Source organism: Phaethon aethereus (assembly GCF_964289735.1).
Source record: "Phaethon aethereus genome assembly, chromosome: 1".
Taxonomy (NCBI): Eukaryota; Metazoa; Chordata; class Aves; order Phaethontiformes; family Phaethontidae; genus Phaethon; species Phaethon aethereus.
The window spans coordinates 56,125,787-56,132,516 of record NC_138575.1 but is presented as its reverse complement, the minus strand read 5'-3'; positions in this window follow the sequence as shown (position 1 = coordinate 56,132,516).

The following is a 6,730-nucleotide window of genomic DNA, read 5'->3' as shown; positions in this document are numbered from 1 at the left end:
TTACTTCAGATCCTCTTCGTCCGTTGAACATCTTTCTCCAGGTTTGCTCTCCCCCTCTCTCCGATGGAGCAATTCCCATGTGATTCAGGAGCTGATTTTTGCATTGTTTCCTTATTTCACACCCTTTCCTGGCCTTGCCTAGCCTGCCCACCTGGCCGGTCTGTTTGGAAAAGGTCTCCTCATCACCTCATGCTATTTATTTCAGTGGTTTCATTACCTCATGCTTTTTATTTCAGTGGTTCCTCCGTGGTCTGGACCTCTGCTGCCTCACACCTCTAGTCAGGTCACGGCTCTCAACCATGACCCTTGTTTCACTGAGCATGTGGCTACTGTTTTTTTGTAGATTCTGAAAAGACTGGAAAACTTTTTAACCTGGGAGAAAGGATAGTGGGCCTCCTGTCAGTGGACAGTGGAGGGAGCAGATGTTCCGCACAGTGCTCCTCCCTTGTCACCTTTGGGGAAAATGGGTTGACTTCATTTTGCTCCACTCACTTTTAGCATTGTAGTACCAGGCTTGGAAAAAAGAAAAAGTGAGATTCCAAACTCTTTTCTACCCTGGGCAAGAAAGAAGCAGGAAGGCTTGAACACTGCTGTGGTTGTGTAGTTTTACCCCATCGTATTCCACCTTGTTTCACCACAACACACGTGGTAGGTTGTGGTAGGGGTAGGAGAGCAAAGAAGAATCTCGGCAGAGGTGTGCCAAGGAGTAAGGGGGAGAAGTGGGAATTAACTCCTATGAGACGGGACAACAGCAGGAGAGGTGGGGCTGAGAAGTGAGTAATTCACTATTGGTCTTGCAGATGAGGAGGTATGTGGGGCAGGGGGAACCACTGACACTTGTGGGGAGGAGCTGGGTTTTCTGCATTGCTGAGTGGCCAAAGTGACTGCAGAGATGATCCAAAGTCACCATCTGCTTTTGGGAATGCTGGGAAGTCTCTGAATGTTATATGCTGGGGAGCTGGGAATAGGGTGCTCCAAATGGAATTCAAACACAGCGGCATTTCCAGAGGAAAAAAATATGAAGATCTTGTAATGACTTTTCTGGAGTCCAACTCCTGTTTTTTTCACTCCTTGTGGCTGGCTGTACTGAACTTACACTCCTAAACCTCTTCACGCTATTAATCCTTACAATACCCCATTTGTAAGATCCACCCCCCTGCTACAAATGGAAAAGTTGTCCAACAGAGGAGACCAAGGGACTTATCCCTACACCCAGGGTGAGGGAACTTTCTGAGTCGGGTTCCTTGCTCTTGTCTATTATATCTATTAGACCATAACCTGCTTCCCACCCCTTCCTTCATGTGTATTGCCTTGCTTTCTTCTACTTATCTACCACAGTTAGTGTGAAACCCTCCTCTAGTGTTGATTTAGCCATATAAGAACAGTTTTCCTGCTTTTCTGCTTCAACTAATCGCTTTTTAAAACATTTCAGCTGAAAGTGCATCTTCATAGCCTACGCTCTTGAATTTTTCTCTTCCTCTGCAATTATTTACCCCTCGAAAGTGGTTTTATTTAGCTACAGTATGTACATTAAATATGAAAACGTGGTTGACTTTTTTAGAATAGTTATTATTGGATGATTTCAGATTGCATGATGAACGTGAAGTAAATAAGTCTTGCTAAGTAGGTAGGCAATGTAATAGTCAAGGGTCACTTCAATATCTCTCACAAGTATCCAGCTCTAAGTGCCACAACCTTTGAGGGCACAGGCTGCAGAATAAAGTTGAGTTATAATCTGCTGGTGGATGTTTTCAGGTCTTTGTCTTTCTTGTGTAGTTTCTTTAACTCCTATATGTTGTATACTTTGCTCCCAGCATGATTTATGGCACAGCCCGGAAGGTAGGTTGGTGAGGCAGGAAGAGGACTTACGTCCTGCAGAGGGGATTAAAAAGCAATAGTTTGTACTTATCTGGGTACATGAATACAGACAAAAAACAAACTCCAGACTTAGAGAATATGCCTCCAAAATTCAAGGTCGTTTAAAAACCTGCTCAGTTAAGCTTGATCTAGAATTTGCTGGAGCTGTAATTTAGATCAGATTTGAGGCAGTCAGAGCCACTTTTGCTGAACGGGTTTCAGCCTCACGTGGAACAGGCTTTGTAATGGGCCTGATAGAAATATAGCAGACATCTGACCTTTGTGACAGTGCAGCTGATTCTGGGATCAGTTTAGCTGAGCTGGAACTGGTTTGAATTATGAACAAATGTTTGCTGTTACTGCTCTGATGTAACAACATCCTTCAATAGTGGGGCAGGAATGGTTTGTCTCAAGCACACTGTTCTCCCCAAGGTTGGTTGGTTGCTATCTGGTCCAGTCTTCATCAAGAGCCGATAATGGACTGCATATGCTATTTTCATCAATATTTTCAGGAATTGTATAATGTACATCTACTTCAACCTACATCTATATAATTTTCTACACTTCTGCACACTTTTCAATGTTTCAGCTCATAAGGCAGCAAACCCTCCCTTTTATTTGGTAGGGTGTTAGGACTTTTCAGCTTGGAAAAGAGATGTCTGAGTAGCACATGACAGAGGTGTAGGAGGATCAGGGAGATGAGCAGGAAATGACTGTTTTCTCTTAATATGAAAAGTAGGAATCCCCAGTAAATTTATCAGTCAGAACCAAAAACATTTTAATCTGGTGCATGCTTAAATTGTGGAATTCACAGGATGGTGTGGAGGGCAAAATTATTAATTCTTCTAAAAGCATCTTGACACATTTATGGAAAAAAAAAGGCTATTAAGATCTACTAAACACATTGACACAGATGTGATCTTTGGCTCAGGAAACTCTCAGCTGTGGATATCTGGCTGCTGTGAGAATACAGTGGGAGAAGGATATATTGTATATCTGTGCCATCTTTACCTAAGCCTTTGCTGTTTCCTGTTGCAGTCAGAGCACTGGGCTGGGTGGTCCTTTGGGTCCGGTACCAGACATATGCTCTGGCAGTCTTAGCAATATTTCTTTAAGAGCATGTAAACAGCTTGTTTGGAGTCAAATTAAACATTGGTGTTTAACTTCATCAGCAGGGAGGTTTTTTCACTATCTTGTCAGGAGTTGTTCCTAGATATGATCAAGGGACAACAACAGCGTCTCTACAGGTAGGACAGTCAATAACCATTTGGAAGAAATGTTAACATACCTTGATTAAATATTAATGTTGTGAGTCATAGAGAGTTTTTGGAGACTGGGGAGAATGGAAAGAAGGCTTAACTCTCAGGGGAACCCCATGAGGGAACTATTTATTTAAGACAAGTAACATATCCAGTATGTGTCTGAGCAATACCCAGGGCAAGAGTCTTGCCTGAAACTTGGATCCCTGATACAAGGACTATGTTCCTTGATGCTAGAACTAAAAAAAAGTTCATCCATTTTTAACTGGATGAAGCAGGGACTGAAATTCTGGCAGCTTAACTATAGCAAAAGCCTGGTTTTCTTTAATTGCTGTATGCCTGTCTCTAAGCTTAGCAATTCTATTTTTAATATATGGATTGTAGCAAATACACTATATCTTTAATTTTATCTTAACCTCCTTGTCTGCTGTTAGAAGTGCCTTCAGGGAAGATTGAACTCCAGAAGCTCTATTCCCAAGGGAATGTTGAACCATAAACCACTTTCATTGTGTCCTGGGATGAATTCAGGCTCCCTCATTAAGCTTTCTGGGCTTGTGTGAAAGCTGGCAACAGAAGATGTCAATCTGGAAAAGCTGTTTTCTGTCAACAGAATTTACCCAGACTACCTTTAGTATGAAGTGAAACAGTGAGATGCGTTCCTAAAACTTAAGACTCCTCCATGAATTCACAAAATCAGGCCAAGCAAATTTTGAAATGGTTGGGAGCTGCAGTGGAAGCAAATCTTAGAGAGAATAAATGCAGTTGGAAGGGCATAATGTGCTTTTTTGCTGCTTTTGATTACTGCGCTGCTTTTTGCTCTGACCAGCAAAACTTCCTTCTTCTTTACACAGAGCAGAGGCATTTGTTTTGAAGCAAGGGTGCAAGTGTTGGTGTGGATGGGTGTCACAGAATCACAGAATGGTAGGGGTTGGAAGGGACCTCTGAAGATCATCTGGTCCAACCCCCCTGCCAAGGCAGGATCACCTAGGGCAGGTTGCACAGGAACGCGTCCAGTCAGGTTTTGAAGGTCTCCAGAGAAGGAGACTCCACAACCTCTCTGGGCAGCCTGTCCCAGTGCTTCATCACCCTCACAGTAAAGAAGTTTTTCCTCATGTTGAGGTGGAACTTCCTGTGCTGCAGGTTATGCCCATTGCCTCTCATCCTATCACTGGGCATTACTGAAAAAAGACTGGCCCCATTCTCCTGACAGCCACCCTTCAGATATTTATAGACATTGATAAGGTCCCCTTCTCAGCCTTCTCTTCTCCCGACTAAACAGCCCCAGGTCTCCTAGCCTTTCCTCATCTGAGAGATGTTCCAGGCCCTTAATTATCCTTGTAGCCCTCTGTTGGACTCTCTCCAAAAGTTCCCTGTCTCTCTTGAACTGGGGAGCCCAGAACTGGACACAATACTCCAGATGAAGCCTCACCAGCGCAGAGTAGAGTGGGAGGATAACCTCAACCTGCTGGTCACACTCTTCTTAATGCACCCCAGGATACCCTTGGCCCTCTTGGCCACCAGGGCACATTGCTGTCCCATGGATAACATTGTCTACCAGGACTCCAAGGTCCTTCTCCATGGAGCTGCTTTCCAGCAGGTCAACCCCTAACTTGTACTGATGCACGGGGTTGTTCCTCCCCAGGTGCAGAACTGTCTACTTGTCCTTGTTAAATTTCATGTGGTTCCCCTCCGCCCAACTCTCCAGTCTGTCCAGATCCCGTTGAATGGCAGCACAGCCTCCTGGTGTATCAGGAGAGTAGAGGTCTGGTATAAAGAGGGACAGATTTTGTAACCACTTATAATATTCCTAATGTCTGTTTAACTTGAGAACTGGAATACATCGTGAAAGCAATGAACACTTCATGGCTCCTGGTGACCTGAGCTTTGATTCACACTCATGGATGTGCCATGGGAACACTAAGGACTACACACGCGGCACGCCGCAGCTCATTGCCTCGCTGCCTGAACTCCTTTCAGCTGTGATCTCTTCTGCCTTTCTCCATGTTTCCCACCAAAAGGGCTAATCTACCCAACAAGTGGTTGTGTCTGACATGATACCCAGCTGCCCTCTCCCTTCCCTTCTTCATGCAATATATACTAAACAGATTCTCATTATTGTTCTCTGGTAACTAGGCAACCATGAAATGTCAGCTTGGCCTAAATAAATAAAAAAGGGATACATATCTTTGTAATATATGTATCTCTACATACATGTAGTTATTGATATATGTGGTCATCTGAGCACATCTAAACGTGTGTGAAATGCGACTAAATGTGACAATACTTTGCACTTCTGCCTGTGATCTTGAAGCTTTTTGTTTAAGGGTACTCATGCTCTTGTGATGGAAATATTATTGCTACCTCCAAGTGACATGTAAGTAAGCTATGGTATAAAGAAATAAATTGACATTTCAAGGTCACAGAAATACCCAGCTGAAAATGCAGGAACAGCTTCTTGAAAGGTGTGTGCATGAATATCCTGTACCGGATCCAAATCCTTCACCCCATCACTATTTCCAGTATTACGAACAGCAGACTGGCATCTCCCTGTCTTTTCACTGTGCATCTGCTCCTCCTTTCCTCTCTCATTTTACTCACTCATTGTCTCGCTGTTGTACCCCAGATTTTTCCTATTGTTCCCCAGTGACTGTTCCCCGTCACCAGATGTCCTTTTACTTCATATAGACACACTTTCCTTAGATCCTCTCTGGCTTATTGTTCCTCTTCCTCCACTGCCATGTCTCCTTTCTGCTCTCCAGCTCTACTCCAGCCCGCTCTTCTTCCACTCTTCATCCACATATACAGAACTTGGCAAGCTGCAGAAAATGGTCATTCCAAGAGAAACTGGTGGCATGTCCTTGGAGCCGGGAGCGGCTATAGGCTGCAGGGAAAAGCACTTCCCAAGCTGGCGATGAAGAATTCTTTTTAATGAGAATGGGAGGCACAAGGATTACGTGGGGAGGAAGAAAGAAAAACCACGAAATTTTGTTGCTCTCCATAGCTCCTCTCCTTTCCAGAAAAGGATGGTTTCAGGAAGTTTCTCCCATGTGAAACGCATCTATACAAATATTTACTATGAGCCAGACATGAGTCCTTGCTTTGGCAGTGCAGGACTAGTACTTTGGTACTTCAGCCCCCGCCAAGGAATTTCATGATGTAAAAAAAACCCTTTAGAGAGTTGTGGGCTGTTCTTGGCACCCTGCCTACAGGATGAGGCCAGAGCATCTTTGTGCACTGACAGTCCCTTGTCACCATCCTGGACCTTTCCCAATATCAGGTCCAAAATAAAGCTCACCTCCCCTGTGAATGCCTGGGAATTCCCCAGAACCTGTGTCCTGCTAGTGTGTGTTTCCTAGAGGCTTAACTAAAATATTGTTTGAATGCTGTTCAAGACCTGGGGCAAACATCAGGTCTCAGTGAATGTCTTGAGCTTTTCTTTGGTTACCTAGAAAAAAATTCAGGTTTCTCAGGCTCCTCATGATCCTTATTGCTGCACTGACTCGTTCAGCACGGAGAGAAACCAGATCCCTGGTCAAAACTAAGGATCAAAGGCTGGGGAGTCCAGTTTTTTTGTCCATGTACTGTGCACCTGACAAACAATAGCAAGGGGGTAT